This window comes from Sminthopsis crassicaudata, chromosome 1 (assembly GCF_048593235.1).
Source record: "Sminthopsis crassicaudata isolate SCR6 chromosome 1, ASM4859323v1, whole genome shotgun sequence".
NCBI classification, from domain to species: domain Eukaryota; kingdom Metazoa; phylum Chordata; class Mammalia; order Dasyuromorphia; family Dasyuridae; genus Sminthopsis; species Sminthopsis crassicaudata.
In genome coordinates, this window is record NC_133617.1 from 383,276,521 (window position 1) to 383,297,096 (window position 20,576).

Sequence of the window (20,576 nt, forward strand, 5' to 3'; positions counted from 1 at the left end):
GGTTTTCTTAGCAAAGATACTTTTCCAGCTCATTTTACAAATGAGAAACTCAGGTAAATGGGGCTAAGTGACTTGCCCAAGGTCACACAGCTTGGAAATGTCTGGGACTGGATTTGAACTCCTGATACCTATCTACTGTACCACCTGCTACCCCTATAAAATAGATACTGTCATTATCCCTGTTTCACATATAAGGAAACCAAAGCTCAAAATAAAGGTCTTGAGCAGAATCACCTAGGAAATATCAAAACTGGAATACAAATCTAGGATTTCCTTATCTCAAATCCGGCACACTGCTCACTTCTATTTAGACATTACATGTTTATATCTGGGAACATTTCTAAGAAGACCCTAAAAAAAACCTTCACAAGCCTTAACGAAGTTAACAAAATATTATTAAGCAGAAATCACTATGAAATTTTAAACTATAAATGGTTTTGCCAGAAAATTTGCATAAGCTAAAATAAACAAGCAAACTAATCCTACTTTGGTTTATATCTGTAAGATGACAGACTGATATGGAGAATAAGAGTCATATTTTTAAGCATGAACAATTTGAGAATTTGTTTTTTCTTGATGGCTCGTGTAATATAGGGATTCTATAACTTTTTTCTTTCTGTCTTTTTTTTTTCCCAATAGAGGAAGAATTGGGAGGAAAGAGGGAAAATAATCTTTTAAAATTGTTGGTTAGTTTTCTTCTACTGATTTTTTTCTTTTCAAAACTGTATAACAAAAGATATCTTTATTGGTAAAGGAATGAGGAGAGGCATATTAAAAATGAACATAATTTAAAAGTAAAATATATCAATAAAATACAACAAGCAATTTAAAAGTGTGATATTCTCCATTGTGGAAATTATTAAAGAGGAAATAGAAATTTTTCCTAACTACTGGAAAAACTATTCAAATTCTGTAATAAATCCGAGAAAAGAAAATTCCAAAGTCACATTGTACATAGTAGATATCATCATACTCAGCAAATTGACAAAAATAGCTTTAAATGGTTAAATTTAGTATAGCAGCTCTTTTCTGAGGACAAAGAAATGGAAATTGAGAGGATACCATCAATTGGTGATTGCTGGATAAATTTTAGTATGTGATCATGATGTAATACTATTGTGCTGTAGTAATATAAAATATTAGACGCATGGACTAGAGGAAGAGACTTCATTGAAAGTGATTATTTAAATGATGAATGTTGGAGGGGATATGGGAAAACTGGGACACTGATGTATTGTTGGTGGAGTTGTGAAAGAATCCAACCATTCTGGAGAGCAATCTAGAATTATGCCCCAAAAGTTGCATACCCTTTGACCCAGCAGTGCTATTACTAGGCTTAATCCCAAAGAAATACTAAAGAAGAGAAAGGGACCTGTATGTGCCAAAATGTTTATGGCAGCCCTTTTTGTAGTGGCTAGAAAATGGAAAATGAATGGATGCCCATCAATTGCAGAATGGCTGAATAAATTGTGGTATATGAATATTACGGAAAATTATTGTTCTGTAAGAAATGACCAACAGAATGAATACAGTGAGGCTTGGAAAGATTTACATGAACTGATGCTGAGTGAAATGAGCAGAACCAGGAGATCATTATACATTTCAACAACAATATTGTATGAGGATGTATTCTGACTGAAGTGGATATCTTCAACAAAGAGAAGGTCAAATTCAGTTCCAATTGATCAATGATGGACAGAATCAGCTACACCCAGAGAAAGAACACTGGGAAATGAGTGTAAACTGTTTTCATTTTTTATTTTCTTCCCAGGTTATTTTTACCGTCTGAATCCAATTCTTCCAGTGCAACAAGAAATTTGGTTCTGCACACATATGTTGTATCTAAGATATACTATAACATATTTAACATGTATGGGACTGCCTGCCATCTAGGGCAGAGGGTAGAGGGAAGGAGGGGAAAATTCGGAACAATAGTGAGTGCAAGGGATAATGTAAAAAATTACTCATGCATATATACTGTCAAAAAAAAGTTATAATTATAAAATTAATAAAAAATAATCTGTCAAAAAAAAAGAAAGTGATTATTTAGACTTCAATTTAATAAATGCATATTATTTCTACTATATCAGGAGAAGCAAAGAAGATAAGCCTTTTTCTTTTAGGAATCTGTTATCTCTGTGAGAATTGGGAATTACCTAGTGTGTAGTATATGGATATGTATAAACACACTCACCTCCTATCCCCATTATATGTGAACACTGTGAAAGGAGTTAACCTGCGACTTCCTTCATCTATAAATTAAGGTCTTAGATAATTATTAAGAGAGATAACATGATACTTTGGGAGGGTTCACAGTAATAAGTTGTCTTGACATTTTAGGAGGTAGTGATGGGAAGAGTTTAGGAATGGCTTTGGAGATAGCCAAGGTCACACTATAGGTAGGGATCTGAACACTGTTTACTCTTTAAAAAACAAGCCAATAATATCTTGGAGGTATGCTAACGTAGGGCTTCTGGGTCATATGTAACTCACTAAATTTCCAAAATTTCGTAGAAGTAGCAATATCCCCAAATTTGTCTTAGGGAATGACACAGTTCACAAGATTTTGATATTTTCTATTTTTTCATCATGAAGCTCCATTTTTATCACATTGGACATGGGTGTATTTTTGATAAATTAATCTATTTTCTACTTCTGTCCTTGATTATAACCTTCAGATTTTCAATAGGATTTAAATCAAAACAGTTTTCAGACCACTGAAGCATATTTATCTTCATTTCTTAAATTGATTTCTTAATTCTTTGTGGGATATAACATGGTAGCAAGATCACATTTCATATCTATTTAAAAATCCCTGTAATTCTGGAATTATTTTGCTTTTTAGTATAGCAATACTTTTAGAGGAATTCATAAATCCCGCAATAGGAAAAAAATTTCCAAGGCCATTATATTTTTTAGGATGGACGTTTTATGATCTGAAGAAGCTCAGGAAAGGTTCACCTAGACTGATAATAATTGTTTCAGCCCAATTTGAATGAAAAAAAATTTATTTCATCAATTTAAAAACTACCATTTAAAACAGTGCTCCAGAGTTGAATTGTCTTGCCCACAACAAGCATTACTTTTCATAGCAATGGTTAGTAACTATTTTTTCCTCTTTTATTTAGCTTCTTGCTCTCATTTCAGCTGCCACTGAAAATCTTTGTTTGTTATCTAAATATTATTATACCATTTTGCCTTGTTTTCATTCTCACTTTGCTTTGCATTTTGATGAGACTGATCCTGTTTCATTGTGGGCTTAAGTGATGTTTGAAAATTCTCCCAGACCCCAAAATTCTCCCCAGACCAAAAAACATTGCTCTACTTCTAACAGGCATTGAAGTATACTATCTAAGAATTACATTTTATTTTCATGTGTTCTTGAAATAATAGCCAATTTTAAGAATCACTGAATTTAAAATATGAAGAAATAGAGCAGTGAAATGTGTGGTATGAAATATGTCTCCTAAATTAGAAAGAACTAAATGACCTTAGAGAAACCATCTAACACAGTTTTATCTGATCAAAGGCAAACTTTTAGTTTATTATTGATTGAAATATACACACTGCTATTATTGTTAAAAAATAAAATTATATCAAAATTATTGCTTGTCTCAAGTAACTCACACAATCCTGAATGATTGTCTAACTCAACTTTGATGAAATGTTTTTAGTTAATGTATAAAAATAATTTATAATAATTACATATTGCATATTTGTAAATAAATTTTAGGTAATGAATGCATGTCTCTTACAGATGAGCCTGTAATGTCTGAGCATTGGACTGAGAAAAGAAAAATTGATTTGAGGATTTAAAAAAAAAATTCAATGGAATGTCTTTTATTCCTTGTCTTCTGATGCTTTCATAGATTTATAAAGCTAGTCTTGAGACCAAATTCTATGGAAGGTGTCATAAATTCTGAGTATAATAGAGCACTGATTAAGGAGGCTTTTATTGTGCTTTCATTGTTAAGATTCTTGAGGACTTTTGAAAGTATAACTTGATACTTACACTAGGATTATAACAGAAATGCCATATTACTCCAGCTTTTGAGACTACAAAAGTCTATGACTGTTCCAACTTAACAACTCCTTCCCCTAGTTTAAGAACATAATCCTTTCTCTCCTTGGACTTCTTTACTTTTTAGAAGGACATTATTTTATTACGTATCAACCTGTCCCAGGTATGGTAGTATTAATTAATTGGAATTTGTGGTTTTTACCTAATTTTGAGCATTTTTGTTCTTTTTTGAACTAGACTTATAATATCCTCTACTAGTTTGGGTAATTAACAATCCTATAACTTAGTCTTTAGAGAACTGCAAACACTGAGAAGTTAAGTGACATGCTTTTGGTATTATAGTTTGTATATGTAAGAAGCAGTATTTCAATTTCAATGCAAGCCTTCCCAATTCCAGAGGCTAGTTCTCTATTAAACTTTGTTATCTCTTACATGTCTTAGTCTTTATTTAAACAAAACCTAACCAAATCATCAATATACCTTTCAGCATTACTAAGTGCATATTAAGAATAAAGTTCAATTTTTGTTCAGAATCTTGTTATATTTCAAATTCCTTACATCAGATTTCACTGTTTGGTGAGAAACCACTATGGCATCTTGGCCAAGAACATCCCAGGGACAAGTGGCCCATGGGATCACAGAGAGGTAGATATAATGAACTGACTAGACAATAATAATAACAATAGGGTTTAGCCTCAAATTATGGAATTCCTTGTAAGTTTGGATGATCTGGTTTCTGAGATTTTTTCCTAGCTCTGGGATTCCATGATGCTGAACTCTAATTTCAAGGTACGCTATGGAAATAATTTTATGGTTTGTTTGAATGTGGCATTTCCCCCCCTTAGGATTTACTGGTTTATTCACAAATGAAATACAAAAAAAATAATAATAATTAAAAAAAAATTTTTTAAAGTTTTCTGTTAGCTGGACTCTGATTAGTTGAAGTTTTTTCTCTAAAGACCATTCCTGCCTTATAAGTGACTCATACTTGCAACAGCTGTTCCTTCTCTGTTTTTTCCATTTCTGCTGCTGTTTTTGGGAGCCACTATGGAAAAAACACGGATCTTTATAAAATCTGTGGGTACAAAAGTAGACAAAAGGAAGTAGCTGTGAAAAATAGAATCAAATTTAGGTGGAATTTGACCTGGGAAAAATTTCTAGGCAAGTCAGGCCTAAAGTTCATGATGGCTTATAAAAATAACTTTATCTAAGTTGTTCAATTTTTCCTACTTTGCATAGTATCAGTATCAAATTCTATAAATTAAAGATATTGATTAGTAACCATAGTTTTAAAATGCAGACATCTTTGAATTATTTGTCATTCATATATTAGTGTGAATTAGCTCAATTCGATTAGAGTAATGGGATCTTAGAATTCCATAGCTAGAAAGAATTGAGAGATTGTTTAAATTTAGCCTTTTATTTTACATTAGAGATAAGTGTTGTACCTCAATATACCTGGCAAATTATGGTGAGGATTGGAATTCAGTTCTTTAGAGTCTTAGTATAGTGATTTTTCCTTTAAACATCTAATGGAAATAGGCTGTCCTGAGGTGACAGAAATATTATTTAGGGTGGGAAAAATACTTATGGTTTTCATTTTGGGAACTGGGCCCATTTGTTTCAGGTTGAAGGCTTAGGGGAAAATGTAGCAATCAGGACTTTTGGACAGTGAGAAGGAATTTGGAGCCTAGAGAAAGAGAGGTATCAGTAAGCAAAAGAAAGATTTGGAATGGGAAATGGTAATATGCCAAAGACAAGTTATATGTGTTTTAGAATTTTCCTTAACTTTAGCCATAGCTGAGAAAGTGAAGAAAAGTCACTTTCTTCTTTTCTTCCCTTTTACTTCATCTTCTTTCCTTTTCACCTGTATATTATATGATTCTGTACTTCTAGGAGGCCAAATTTGGACTTTTTTGGCTATAATTCAACTGTATTATTAATTAAATTAAATTTAAAAACCAGCTTTCAAATGAACTTTTAGGATATGGTCCCTTTTATAAGTAGAAGGCTGCCTTTATATAAGAAGACTCCAACTGTTGCACTCCCCTTTCCAATTAAAATTGTATTTTCCTCTTGAAAATATTTTGTAAGATCACTTAATTCATATGCCACTACTATGAAGAATGGAACCAGACAGTGCTTTCTATAATACATATAAACTGAAAGCTTCCCAAACTTAGAAAAAGTCAGTGTTAGATCCACAAGGAAAGACAGAACTTGGTGTTCTAATCACCAGGCCTTGCCTCTGCTATTATATAAAGAAATTGTCTGTGTCATGTCATCACTTCTTTGTTCAATTTATTCCTCCCCCTCCAACTGTCCTAGTTTCTCCTACTTTCTCTTTTGCCATAACTGATGTTAAACACAACAGGGAAACTTGTTCATTCCCAGCATTTTTAATTCTCTTTCTCCTTCTTATCAAATAAATAACACCAGGGTATTAACCATGATGCAGATAAGGAAAAGAGCCATGATCATGGATTCGGGAAATCCCACCTTAGAATTCTGACTGCAGGACTTAATAGTGATGTGATCCTAAGCATATTGCTTAATTTCTAATCTAAAACTTGATTTTCTACTCTGTAAAATGGGAGTAATTATGGCTGTTCTTATGTGGCTATCAGGGTTGTAGTGCAGAAGATATTTTGTCAAGTTTAAATCACCATCTAGATATGAGCTATAATTATTATTTTTCCTTTTATAGATATGTTTTCAGAATTATTTTTTTTTCTCCCAGTACTTTAGATTTTAAAAACACAATATTCCATTTGAAATATTTTACCGGACACTTTAACATAAACTTTTCTTTCTTTTTTTCTTTTTTTTATATAAATTTTTTTGACAGTATATATGCATGAGTAATTTTTTTTTAAATAACATTATCCCTTGTATTTATTTTTCTAATTTGTCCCCTCCCTCCCTCTATTCCCTCCTCTTGATGACAGGCAATCCCATACATTTTACATGTGCTACAATATAACCTAGATACAATATATGCGTGTAAATCCCATTTTCTTGTTGCACCTTAGATTCAGAAGGTATAAGTAACCTGGGTAGATAGACAGTAGTGCTAATAATTTACATTCAATTCCCAGTGTTCCTTCTCTGGGTGTAGTTGTTTCTGTCCATCATTGATCAACTGGAAGTGAGTTGGATCTTCTTTATGTTGAAGATATCCACTTCCATCAGAATACATCTTCACACAACATTGAAGTGTACAGCGATCTTCCAGTTCTGTTCATTTCACTCAGCATCAGCTGATGTAAGTCTCTCCAGGCCTCTCTATATTCCTCCTGCTGGTCATTTCTTACAGAGCAAATATATTCCATAAGCTTCATATACCATAATTTACCCAACCATTCTCCAATTGATGGACATCCATTCATCTTCCAATAAACTTTTATTTCAAAGATTTTTAGACATATGTACTCACATCTTAAATTTTCTTTTCTCTTTTTATTCTAGGTATCTAACAACCTATTACTTGCCATGAATGTTTTTTACCTTAGTATTCTCTCTGGGTTGTACAGAAAAGTATACAAATATTTGCCCAGTACCTAAAAAATGCCTTACACTCCAAAGGATTTGTCTTGGTGCAACTGAGAACCTGCAACCTCCCCCCTTTTCTTCTTTCTTCTCTATCTTCCTCTCTTCCTTCCTCCCTCCCTTCATTTCTTTTTGTATCACTGAAACCTCCCAAGATATCTTACAGTTTATCAGGCCAGATTTCTTTCTTTAGGATCAGCCTTTAAACCAAATCACTCTGATTCTCATTGGTTGGCCAACTTTACGCCAATCCCCAAATGGTTGGGGCCTCTGTTTGGTCCTCTGTTCACTCAGAGAGAATATACATAGCAATTCATGTTTGTTTTGACCTTAAGGATTTTCCCTTTCCAGATTGGACTCCCCTTCCCACCCTTCCCTTTTCTTCCTTTCCCTTCCCCTCCCCTTTCCTCTCCTCCTTCTTGTTTGTAATCATTGACTGGGTGTGGCATCAAATTGACACCTATTAAAGACCTCATCTTAATACAATTCATTTAAATATGGCATTACCTCCTGATTTAAAGGTCCTCTTCAAGGACAAAGGACAAACAACTATAGCCTCTCTATCTCTCTATTCAATCTCTGTTTCTACCTCTATCTCTGTCCATCTGTTTCGGTCTGTCCCTCCCTCTTCTACACAATTGCCAAAAAAACAAAACAAAGCAAAACAAGACTTCCTAATACATAAATGATTAGACTCTCCTTTGAACTAATATATTTTCTAATCTTATTTCCTATTTCTCTCCTTCTCTAACTGTATATTCCACTAAGCTCCAATACTAGCTTTCATCTCTATCACCTCCAAGCTTTTAAACATCTCCCTCCCCAACTCCTTTTTTATCTCTATTTATCAGAATCTTTTTATTTTTCCAGTCAGTCTCTTCTGTGAAACTACTGGTTTTCCTAGTTTCTTCTCCCTCCCAACTTGCAGTGAATTTATTTATAATCCTCTTTCTTTATGCTCTTTCCCACTTCCTCCCCTCCTTACCACTCAAATTCCATAAGGACAGGTTCTGTTTTATTTATTTTATTTCTACATTCAACAGCAGGCAAGGTATCCTCCTTATAGTAGCCACTTAAATGAATCTTTATTGAATTAAAATTACTAAGAAGACTTTAATCTGGATCTTGTCTTTGACATTTATTGTGTGCTGAAGGTCAAATCACCTAATATCTTTGTACCAGTTGCTTTTAAGATGGAAGTGAAGGGTAATCCCTACATTGTGTCTCTTAGGCTTGTTGGAATGTAAATACTTTGTAAATTTGAAAATCTGTACAAATGTAAGTCATTATTCTTATCATTATTTTCTTTGCCAATGTTCTCTTTAACCTAACCCAGCCCTATGATAATCATAGCTCAGTGTCACTTTGCTCTTTGGAGTGGACAACCACTATTGGCTAAAGTCAGATTTATCTCAGTTCCCTGTCATCTTGGCTTCATTTTCTTTGCTCTTTCATGTCAGTATTTTTCTTCTACTAAAATAGTTATAGAAAACAAATTCCATTTTGTAAAATTTTAAGTAACTAGGTATGTTGCTTTAGATAGGTTTTTTTTCAGTGTTGAATTCAATTCAATGCCTTTGGTTTTGGAATTCTCTTGAAGGTTTCATTGTAGAAATTTTTAGACAAGTGGTTAATGAGGTTAACCAAGAAATGTTGGAAACTTAGATGTCTTTATTCCCATTGCTGAATGTTTGAGGTGTCAGGAAATGCATCTACATTGAAGAAGGTTAGGATTGTTTTTATTATTAGAATTTCCGGTTGAACAGTTTTATAGAAGGGAACTTAGGTGGGCAGTCTTTTATTTGAAAGCAGTTTACCTTTGTTATGGTAAAGGTATTACCTGCTGCTCACCTGCTACAACAGGGGGCACCATACCACATGATTTTAACCGTCTCTGAGAGATCTTTATATTTCAAGTTTTTTGTACTATGTAGCTTGGAAACTGAATTTTGGGATATATATTACTTTTAAGTTTTGGTGGATGAATGTTAGGGGCAGCATCAGGATTATGATAGTGGTCAAGTGCAGCTTAATCCAAGTATATTTCTGATTGTGTTTGACCTATTTTTCATGTGTAAGGAAATCTTGGTCTTTCTATATCTGTCTTATATTTATTAACCTTGTGTTTCATTGTTTCATTAATATTGGTTAGTTTTTTTTTTTTTTTTTTTTTTTTTTTTTTTAAGGATACTTTCCAAATCTATTTTATGTTTCATTTTGCAGTTTTTAAATATATCTATTGAATGGAATTATCTAGATATTAAGTGCATTTTTATTTAGCTTTGTTTTCAGAATATCATTTTATTTTAAAGTATTATCTACAGCCTTCTCTTTGATATCTTTATACTTGATGTGACTTTCTTGAAGAAACTGTTACTTGTCTAAGTATCTGAGAAACACAGTTTGGAATTATGCCAACCAAGTGTGGGGAAAGTCTATGCCTTTGACTTAAAGATGGCACAGTGTTGGAGTCAGGAATATGTAATGTAAATCCAAAAAATGAAAAAAATACTTAATGTTTACATTTGCAAGAAGAGTTTGAAAAAATATTCCACCCCCACACTTTCAGAGATTAGTTAATATGTCAGGTAAAGTAAATGCTGGTTAGTTTTGCTGTTTTCCCGCCCATCTCTCTCTCCCTCATCCCTTAACCTTCTTGAAAAGAAATATCAGTAATAATGAACACTTCACTTCTCCCCCAATCAATCAAGTTCATATAATATTGCATGGAATTATGGAGCGATTTCTGGGTCCATTAGATTTACAGTTATTATAGCCCATTATTAAAGAAAGAGATGGCCACAGTCTCTTGCCAAAGGTACCCATAGTTAACTTGTTCAATGCAGTTTAGTTGTCACCATGTGATTTTAAAAAACTAATTGCCAAGAAGGGTGGAGATATTTAATCTTTATTGAAGGGGTGGAGTTTGACTCAACTCCTTTTCCACCAACAACTATTTCTCTCTAGCTGTCTTTTATGTGAGTCACCTGTCTAAGTAGCAGCTCTTGGAATTCCTCCTCAGTTGTGTTAAAACTTGCTGGATTTCCTGGAGTATCTGTGGAAGTGTGCCTTAAGACTGGCTCAGAACATGAAAGGAACAAGACAAAGAAAGTGATGAAGTGATTGGGGAAGGCTGATATTTCTGGTGCTTTTTTGAGGTGGACTTAAATCGAGGGTGTCCTGGGCAGGAGAGGTTGCTAATACCTGCCGAACCTTGAGGAAAATTACAGGTAAGAACAAAGACGCTACTGTATTAATTTCTCTTGGGAACGTGTAACAACTCTTTGTTAGATGGTGGTAGGAAATTTTGATTTGTTTTAAAATTGTTTAAATAGCAATGGATTGAAACAGTTCCGTGTGATCCAAGCCTAATCTATATGTACACACAACTATAAAATAGTCTGTTTGTTTTTCCTTAACTATATTATCTATAGTTGATTAATTCGGCTCTTCTAATGGAGTGTTGGACAAAGAAGTGAATGTTTGTGCTTTTAAATAATTATGATTTGAGTTCTTCCTGTGATAGTATTCACAGTTTTGCCCTTACCTCTATATGGATTCTTCCTCCATTAAAAAAGAAAAAAAAAAAAAAAGAGAAAGAAAGAAAGAAAGGAAAAGAAAAGAAAACTGAAAACTAAGGGAACAAATTCTGCAGATGTCAGAATGGTAAAAACCATCTTTCATATATTTTACATCTTGAAAATCAGGGAAATCAAAGGCTCTTAAATTCTATTAATGATTCCTTTCCATATAAAATCAGTTTTAGCATTTTGCTTCCTCATAACTTTTTTTTTTTTTTTTTTTTTTTTTTTTATAAAGGGCACTTCTTTACCTGTAGGCCCGGAAAGTTAGAAGAGAATCTGATCCAGAAAATTAGTTCCTTCACAAATTTAATTAGTAAAGGAAGTTTTTTTCTTTCTTTCTTTGGGGAGTTAAGGCTAGAATTTTGAAAATCATAGAATCTCCCCTTCCAACATCCCTCACTCTCTTGAGATGTCTTACATAATATAAAGCAAAACATGTTTATTGAGAACTGAATTCATTTGGCCTAACAGCAAATTTTTTTTCTTCCATAAATTTCTCTTCTAATTTTCTCACCTCTACTACTTATTATTCTTGAAATAAATTTGAATAACAGTTAAGTATTCAATATCAATGAAACCTACTTTAAATATATATCTTATTTTAGAAAGGTAAAAATATGCCAGCAACTTGTGATTAATAAAATGTACTAAAACCTAGAAATAATTCTAAGCTGTGAACAGATTAAAGTAGTTGACTTTACATTGTTATAATAAATAGCCACATGCATGTTTAAGTTGAATTTCTCTCTGATTTAAAAACAAAACAAAACGAAACTAACTCTAGAACTTGTGCTATACCTAGATGCTATTGCCACATTGGCAAGATGTGCTGACAGTGAATAGGGGGGAAAATTTTCTGTAATGCCTTTGCAGAAGTTTTCTCTGAGCTAGGAAGGCATAGTGCGTTTTCATCTTCTTGAATCACATGAAATGATGAATTACTTGAAGGGATAAATGAAAGGAAAAGTAGGGGGAAAAAACTTTTTACTTAACTAGAAAAAAGATAAGGGTTTAAATGTTTTTCATTTTCACTTGTAACGGCAGTTATATTTAAATTTTAAATATAAAGTGCATTGCTTTCTACTGAAGCATTTGTATAATAAACTTCATAGATGCTAGAGAATTCATTAAAGCACATCTATTTATTTTTCATTTTGAGAATAATTTAGAAACTTAAAAAAGCTATTCTCTTTTCTTAGTGTTTTACTGCTACTGCATGTTTACAATTTTATAATGTTAATTTGTTCTTTTAAATATTTTAAAGGTTTTTACCAAAAGTGGGCATTTTTGTACCTACCTTTTGCAAAAGAAAACTGACAGAAATGAATGCATAGTATTTAAGGAGACCTTTTTCAGAGCTTTCATTACCTGGCCATGCTGCTTGTGTTGCTTCCAATTTCTTTAATAGACAAAATTCATAATGGTTATGTCTTTAAGTATGAAAGAAGCCTTTTTTTTTTTTTTTTTTTTTTTTTTTTCATTTTGAATTTGGGATATACAGGATTTCTTTCTCCAAAATCAGTTTTTACTCCCAACCTCTGTTTTCCATTCTTGGATAGGCAGGTCCCTTTTTTTGGTGGGTATGTGCAGAAAACAGAAAATGCAAAGCTTGTTACCTCACACATTCCTTAATGGCTGGCAAGTGCTTCTGAATTCCTTACTAGGGATACAGGTGACTCATCCCAAGTCCAGAAATGTTCATAGGTTCAATTGGTGTCTTGTGCTTATAGAAATACATTTGAAATATCTTACTGGTGGCTCAAAATTCCTCACCAAATTATTTGCCATCATATTATCCTTAATAAATATTTGTGCTTGTTGCATTCCATAGCTATGCTTGTGCCACACAAAAACAAAAAGGTTGATTTGGGAAAATTCAGTAGCTTTCTGCTTTCTGCTTGACATCAGGAAAAGATGGCTCTTGGGACTGGAGAAAACTTTCTTAACTTCAGATCAACTTGGCTAACAATTTTCATAAAGCTTCAGGTTCCAAATGCTGAACATTCACACAACTCATACATCCTGTGCTACTTTTGTCATCAGAGTTGATAGGATACAAAATAGTCCTGAGATGGTTCTCATAATCATGATCTATCCCCTATCAGTCAACCAAGTGAATGCTTGAACTCTTAATCATCCTTGGGGTGAAGAGTAGAACAATAGACTAAACCATAGCTCCTCATTTACATCTTCCATATATATATACATATATATATATATATATAAAAGCTCTTTACTTTTCTGACATCCTAGATGAAGGATTAATAAATTGAGATTTCCTTGGAAAAAAAAGCACATGGAACCTAAGTTATACAATATTAGGACATAGTATGCAGAACAATTGACTTAAGAAATAGAAATATTAACTAGGCTAAATAACATGAAAGCAAATTATATTTAATGAGAAACAGGTAGAAGTCTACTCCTTTCCTTACTTCTTGACTGTGTAAAGCAAAATTGTTCATTTGATGTCCTATCACAAAAAAAAAAAAAAAAAAAAAAAATGATCCCATTTAGGGTATTCTTGGCAAAGACACCTGAGTGATTTGATTATTGGCTTGTTTGATTATTGGCCAACTTATTACCGAATACAAAAAAACTAAGGAAGGTGAATGACTCACCATCCTGTCATATCAGCATAGGCCATTTAGTCATAGGGTTCATGAGTACAGGTAATTCACTCTTATGGGAATGCGGTTTATAAAATAAAAATACCAATCAGATGATTTAAAACTTTAATGACAAGATTATGACAATAAAGTTATTCAAGATTTTTCATAGTAACCAAATCCTCAGACTCAAAGGTAACCAACCATATGTTAAGTATGAAAGTAATAGTCATAATTTGCTCTTTTTAAAAAAAAAAAAGGTATTTTGTTTGTTTTTTTTTTTTTTTTTTAATGGAAATTTATTTGTAAGTTGATTCTGCTTAGCTGATGTTTGTTATTCTGCCCTAGTGATATGGGAAGAGAAATGATCCTACTTTTAATGTGGGTGTAGTACACTTACTTTTTATGGGACTAAGAATTTGTATTTTAATCAGTCTACAAGAACTGTTGTAGACTTGTTGGCTACCAGATGTAACTTCTCTTATAGTTATCTGGTTGTGGGCTTTAGCACTTTGTGAGGCTTTATCTTTGATCCACAAATCCATATGAATACCTTTTACTTACTTTCTCTCACTCCTATCTTTTCTATATTTGATTGTTGGATTTTTTTCCTACCCCCACCTCAGTTCATTTGATTTATATTTCCTTTATTCCATAGATAGGAGCATCTCTTGCAGCATTTTGGAGGAGTAGTAGTATTTTTGAGTACTAATGACTTGATACTTGAATTATGTCAGACAATTATAGTAGAAGAAAATAAAGTAGTTTTGTTCTCTATTTAAATGAAAAATGAAATATTCCTTTTGAAATGCTTGTTCTTTAAATGACACCATGCATCCAAATCTATGGAGGTTGGTGCATTTGTGCCCAGGTAGGTAGAGTTCTCAGTTTCTAAAGGAAATAGAGGAATATGTAAAGTATGTCTGTGAGGACTATCATTGCAAAGAAGAATGAAGTCAGCACTCCAGTCATCTTTATTTAATTGCTAAGCTAGGGAGATTCATTGTCCTAAGGCAATTGTATTACCATATAATTTCATTTTGGAATATGACAGGAAACAAAAAAAGTTCCTATAAGCTGGTATCCTGATTTTTGTAGTAACCTAGGAAAAGCCACATAGCATCTAGAGTTTGTGTAATGATGTTATGCCTATGCATGTTAAGCTATAATGACTTTCTGACCTGCACTAGTGAACATTCATGACTGCAATATGAGCCTTTGTTAACCCTCCAGTGCTTGCTCAATCAAGTTAATGCCCTGGAGTCTTAATTAAACAACTTTCTTTGATATGTATATTGATGCTTTAGTAAAAGAAGGTGGAATTATTGCTGTTAATTTATTTAGTTCTTATCCCACCTCTTAATGTGTGTTTCTATAGATAAATTTCTATATTCTGGCTACACTGTTTAAACACCAGAGTTTACAATATCTCATATCCTCTTAAAGAAATGACTTTTGGGGGCAGCTAGGTGGCACAGTGGACAGAGCACCAGCCACTTAACACTTCCTAGCTGTGTGATCCTGGGCAAGTCACTTAACCCCAATTCCTTCAGGAAAAAAAAAAGAAAGAAAGAAAAAGAAAAAAAATGACCTTGAAAATACTTCACTGAAATAAGGAATAGCTTTTAGGAACTAGGAAAAAGCTGAAAGACATGAAGAGTTGACTAGAGTGGAAAAAGCAGGTTAAATCAATACTTTCCTCAGGGAACAAGGTAGAAATTCATAATTCAGTTTTGAGGTTACATAGTAACTTACCTTTTCTGGATTACAGTAGCTTGTTATCCTGAAACTAGATCTTTGTGAAGGCAGGGAAATGAAAAGAAAGAGAGTTGTTTGTTCAGCATTCTCTAAGCCCAGGAAAATAGAGAATAATTTTCTTATAAAAAGTTGCAAGTAGCAGAGACTAAAGGGAAAATCTAGCTCATCTCAGTGTTTTGGTAGTAGTTGATTAGTCTTTGAGATTTGTATATTTATTACTGAAAAGCAGAGGTTAAAATAACATTTAAGGCAAAATGATACTCATTCAAATGGATTTATGATCTTATTCATGGGGGCATTCACTTTCAGAGTACAAAATGTGACCTATCCATGACATCACATCCTATCTGAGTCTTATGTCCCCAGGGGTCTTCCTGACTTTTTCCATGAGGATATCAGTGGAAGACATGAATTGGCCACTGGCAGCAAATTGGATATACAGAGAATTTGATGCTAAAATAATAGTGGTAGAAAAATAGTGATTTAAAAAAAATCTTCCTGGAAGATGGTTGCCTTATTAGTTTTTATTTTTCCATACTTGAAATCCAGAGAAATTGAGTTTGAATAATGGCTCTGAAACCTTGGGGTGATGCACAAATATCTGATTCTGCTCTTCCCTCCTCTTCCTTCTTCCTTCCCCTACCCTTTCTTCCCTCCCCTCCCCTCTCCTCTCCTCCCCTCCCCTTTTTTCCCCTTCCCCTTGTCTCTGCTTGTCTCCTCTCATCCTCTCTTCTTTCTTTTCTTTATCTTTTTTTTTTTTTTTTGTCCAGGAACTCTATAGATACTACATAGCTGCCACCACATCTTTCTTTTCTTTTCTTTCTTTCTTTTTTTTTAATTAAAGCTTTTTATTTTGAAAACATGAATGGATAATTTTCAACATTCACCCTTGCAAAATCTTGTGTTCCAAATTTTTCCTTCCCTACCTTCCCATCCCTACCTCTAGATAGCAAACAACCCAATTCATATGCAATTCTTCTATATATTTCCACAATTATCATGAAAAATCAAGATCTAAAAAGAAAAATCAGATCAAAAAGGGGAAAAATGAGAAAGAAAACAAAAGGCAAGCAAACAACAAAAAGAGTGAAAATACTATGTTGTGATTCACACTCAATTCCCACCAGTCCTCTCTTTGAAGTGTAGATGATTTTCTTCATCCCAAGATCATTGGAAGTGCTCTGGATCATCTCATTGTTGAAAAGAGTCCTTACTGTCAATCAGATTTGATCATTGTGTAATCTTGCTGTTGCTGTGTACAGTGATCTCCTGGTTCTGCTCAGTTCACTTAGCATGAGTTCATGTAAGTCTCTCCAGGCCTCTCTGAAATCATCTTGCTGCTACTATATCTAAATGCCATTGCAATTTCCAGTTTATACTCAGAAGCTGTGGACTTCAATAATTTTCAAAAGAGTTTCATTGATTAAAAATAAAACCACATGTGAGGGGAAAGTGTGTCCCTGTATCAATTAGAAAGATTTCTCAGAGCCTTTCCTGTTTTAAGCACTAGTTATTCTGGTTACAAAGATTTGGAAGCCAATTATTATTCACTTTGCAATTATGAAAGTCATTATTGTGTCTGCATATAAAAGTGTGTTGTTTGTTGTGAACTTTAATTCCCTGAGTTTTTAGTGACTCTTGAGTAGTTAGAGTTATCAAACTATTTCAGTATAATTCAGTGATGGGGTGTCAAATAGTTCATCTGGCCCAAGGCCTCATCTATTTTCAGATCTCACTTAGACCAGATCTGATTCCGTAGGCTGACCCATAAGATTTATTTTTTCTGTTTGATTTGTTGCCCTCACATCTAGGAAAATTTTTAAATGTCACTAATATATAGGCATTCAAGGTATAATACACACAGCAGGGAAGCTTTTATCTCACCTTTGAGAAAATAAAGATGTACTTAGAGACACCCATAATTGGACACAGAAATAGATCAAGTGTTCCAATAGATTACTGGCTCACTAAGTACCTAAATTTGGAGTTTCCATTGAGGGACAGCCCTTCAATATTCTGGTGCATCTTCTCATTCTTCTAAATGGAGTCATAAAATCCCTCCCCAGCAAAATGTCATCCTGTGATTTGATTGCCTACCCCTAGAAGGCATTTACCTTTTGGAACTGCTGAATAATTGATCCTTCTCCCATCAGACTTACATTTTTCCAAATTAATCCCTGGCTTTGCTCTTTGAGTGGGATGTTATCGTGAACTATGTGGGTGATTGTCTTCATTCTCCAAAGAGCATGCAGCATCAGGAAATTTTCTTCTGCCTACAGTAGAATGTTGATCTGAAAAGCTTTTGATTATACATCCTTATCAGGGAAAATTATTTTTTAGTATTCCCCAATATGTTTACATTTACTTATTTATAATATGTTATACATATTTTTATTCTTGTGCATTCAATATGTACAATATGAAACTGGAAATTAGAAATTTAAAAGGATGGAGATAAAGTTGAAAAAAATCTCAGGTTCAATATACATTTACTGAGGGTAAGCTTACAGGGTCAGGTCTGCTCTTTAGAAAAATCACTCTGTGAGCTAGGAGGAAGGTGGGAGAAATTTGTGGCAGGGGAAATAATTGAAAGGGTTTTACTTATTTCACATTTTTAAGGGTTACTTTTCTCATCAGTAAATCAGGGGTGGTGATATTTTCACCACCTCATAGAGTTACTAGGAGGAACATGATTTGTAAACTTTAAAGTGCTTTATAAATGTGAGCTATTTTTATACTTGACTGTTCTTGCTTCACCGAAGATGAAGATGTTTAATGAATTTCTGAGTATATTCTCAATGAAACCATTAATCATCTTCAGAAACTCATTTTGTGTTTATAATCAATAGTCTGGTGAGACCATTACTACTTCTGTTTCCAGAACTATGCCAATTTTTTTCAACACCATAATTTTTAGCATTTCTTCAATAATGTTACAGTATTATCAGATATGGTAGTGATGATAAATTCTTCCAGTGGTGCCTTTGACTTAATTAACTTTAGCATTTAGAGGATCCCACAAGCAGGTACTGACCAATGGTAATGTATTCAAGTCAGAGAAATTAAAGGAGGCAGCTTCTTTTCATAACATAGATAGTAATTGAGATAACAGCACACATCATGTTTTCTGCAGATTGATTGAGATGTCCTGACTTCTTATTCAAGTTTTGGACAGTTTTTTTTTTTTGCAAACAGAACCAACTTATAAACATGTATTATTCAATTGTAATTAATTAAAAAGAAAAGCAATTATTTGAAAATATAAACATGATTTTTACATTTTTACAGTTTTAACTGATCTATACAGCAGACAAAAATAATTTTACTTCTTTTTGTACATTTTACATGTAAACGTTCAAATAAACTTGTTGAATGGGTTTTATACTCCCCTCCCACCAAAAAAAGGAAAAGAAAACAAAAAGCAAGTTATAAACAATATTTTAGTTTTACTTTGATATTGCTGTTCAGAACATTTTAAAAATCATTGAAATTTGTTGAAAAATACCAATGAGGAGGAAGACCAGAAACTAAGAAGGCAGTTATTAGATGGTTTGCGTATTCCTATGGCAGTAATAATAGTAATAATAACAACTCAGTTTATATAATATACATTTTGCAGTTTAGAAAGAGCTTATCTCACAGCAAATTGATAGTTACTTTAAATATTGTTATTCCTGTTTGACTTATAAGGATACCAAGGTAAGAGAGAGTGGTCTTCTGTAAAATAATTAGGTAATAGTAGAAGTGGGATTCAAACTTAAAATCTATCAACTCTAAGTGTCTTTTCACTGCACATGATACAGTTCTCCGTTATGAAGTTTGATTGTGTTATAGAGAATCTTTTCCATTTATGGGTAGATTCAGTATTCATTATTGGGATTTATAAGGCTTCACAGGTGAAATAGGAGCCTAGGTAAAGATGAAAGCAATTTTATTTGTTGTGATTAAGAGCACAAAGCTTCACTAGAGACAGCTCAGGGTGGAAGCCACTAGTGGATGCCCATAAAGGAAAAAGAGAGCAGCCCAATAATACTTTGTTAACATTAGGTCTAGAACTGCCCTTTGAAACTTTATAATGGAACTAGGACTGATACCACCAAATTTAGCCTATTTACCTTTGTTAACCTGGGATGGAATCAATAGCTCCAAAGAAATACTGAGAAAGGATTAAAAAAAAAAAAAACCAAAAAAACAAAAAACAAAACACCGGTGTATATATAACCTGTGTATAACCAGTTTTATCCCTAGGGGAATCTAAGGCACAAGAGACCATGGTAACAAGGCTAAGTCTACAATGGTGTAGGACTTCCAGGGCCGTGTTTCAGGGCAGCTGATCACATCACATGATGATTTGACTGTCTTAGGCAATTCAGGATAATAGCCAAGTAAATAGGGTTTGTTGTTATTGTTTTTGGTTTGTATTTTATTTTAATAGGGAAGGAAGGGGTCCAGGTCAACAGGTCTGTATCAGTCTCTTCCGTCTGAATTCACAAGCCAGGCAACACCAATTAACTAGGCAGAAGAAGCTTCTAGCTTGGAATATTTCAAATACAGAAACTTTTAAATTAAGGAAAGTTCCCCAGAAAAGATACAGAGGAACAGAAGCTGGTACAGGAAAGAGGAAGCTTATTTTCACTGAAGCAGACTAGTACTCAAATAGTAAGCTTAAGATAGATTAGTTTGAGTCTTAGCCATATCACTAAGTAACTTTTCACTTCTCCGATATATAGCTAGTAACACTTTCATTATCTGCCTTACAAGAGTTGATGAAAAAAGTTTGTAGAGTACTATATAAATTGTGTGAGTCATTGCTATGTTAAAGAAAGCAGAAACCTGCTTTCTGATACTCTTGAATTTTTTACATTTCACCTTCTCCTTCCTATCCAAGTACACACAGTCACTATTTAGTAGCTAATCCTTGATAGCCATCAAGAGTAAGACTACCAATGGTTTTGACACATTTTCACATCTCTATTTGTGAATTCCATCTAATTTTAAGGGATTTATTTTTCCCCATTATAGAAGAGCAAATATTAAGAGCACTGAAATATAATA

General features: G+C 33.3%; 1 protein-coding gene across 12 annotated transcripts in view; it reads left to right on the forward strand.

The window, feature by feature from the left end:
- The window catches only part of NEDD4L (NEDD4 like E3 ubiquitin protein ligase), a 453,149-nt gene that overhangs the window by 196,636 nt on the left and 235,937 nt on the right, over window positions 1–20,576 (forward strand). For 3 of the 12 annotated variants that reach the window (XM_074279446.1, XM_074279445.1, XM_074279447.1), the window contains exon 1: window positions 10,540–10,800. The exons of 8 other annotated variants lie outside the window; for them this stretch is intronic. The gene's annotated coding sequence lies outside the window, so the exon portion shown is untranslated. Of the gene's footprint in view, window positions 1–10,539; window positions 10,801–20,576 lie in introns of those variants that run through there. One more of the 12 variants, XM_074279448.1, reaches the window with a different exon arrangement.